Source organism: Arachis ipaensis, chromosome B06 (genome assembly GCF_000816755.2).
Source record: "Arachis ipaensis cultivar K30076 chromosome B06, Araip1.1, whole genome shotgun sequence".
Classification (NCBI taxonomy): Eukaryota; Viridiplantae; Streptophyta; class Magnoliopsida; order Fabales; family Fabaceae; genus Arachis; species Arachis ipaensis.
In genome coordinates, this window is record NC_029790.2 from 129,899,479 (window position 1) to 129,900,532 (window position 1,054).

Here is a 1,054-nt window from a genome sequence, read left to right on the forward strand (position 1 = left end):
GGAGGAGGAGTGGGAAGGGGAAAGGGGGGAGGGGATCGCCGCCGTTGGAGGAGCCGCGTCCTGTCGCAGCCATCGCGCCAGTCACCGCCGCGTTACTCAGGATCGTCGCCTTGCCACAGCCACCGTCCATCGCGCCGCACCACGCCACATTGTCGTCAGGAACAGAGTGCGCACAGGGGAGGGAGACCGCCGCGCCTTCGTCGCCGTTCCTCGCCGCCTCCGCCTCCGCCTTGCAACCTCGCTGCCTCGCCGCCTCCGCCATCTGCATCTGCTTTCTTGCTTTCCTGCTTTTCTGCTTTCTTGCTTTCTGTTTTTGCTTTTTGGTTTGGTGTTGTTTGGTGTTGTTGCTGTTGTTTGGTGTTCTTCGTGTTGGTGTTGGTGTTGGTGGTGGTGGTGGTGGTTGTATGGTGTTGTTGCTGTTGTTTGGTGTTCTTGGTGTTGGTGTTGGTTGGTGTTGGTGGTGGTGTTTGTGTTTGTGTTGGTGGTGGTGGTGGTGGTGTTAGTATTAATGGTGGTTGTGGTGGTAATGTTGGTGGCAGTGGAGGTGGTGGGGTGAGGAAAGTGAAGAGGAAAATGATGATGATGAGGGTATTTTGGTCCAAGAATTCGGGGAAGGATGATTTTAAAGCGTTTTTGAACGTTGTAGATGATTTTAATAACGAAAAAAAGTCACGGACGATTTTGATTTTGATCCAAGACGTTAGAGACGAAAACAATACTTAACCCTAATTTCTACGTTAATCGTAGACCTTTCTTGGTGTCTTCCATTGTGCTGATTTTCGTTTTACATCACATATAATAATATTTAATCATTTACTAATGAAACAGTCAATGAAACCTAATGCATGTATAGCATGCCGTTCGTACTTGTTCTTTCTTTCAATTTCCTAAGTTTTCATCTTCTTTCTTTTTTTTTTTTTAATGCAAAATGAAAACGAAGAACCAAAATGAAGAATAAGCACGTCAAGATTATTGCTAGCTTTCACTCCACTACCACCGAAATAAATTAGCGACATTTAAGTTATGATAGTTTGAGAAAGTCCTTCATAGAGAT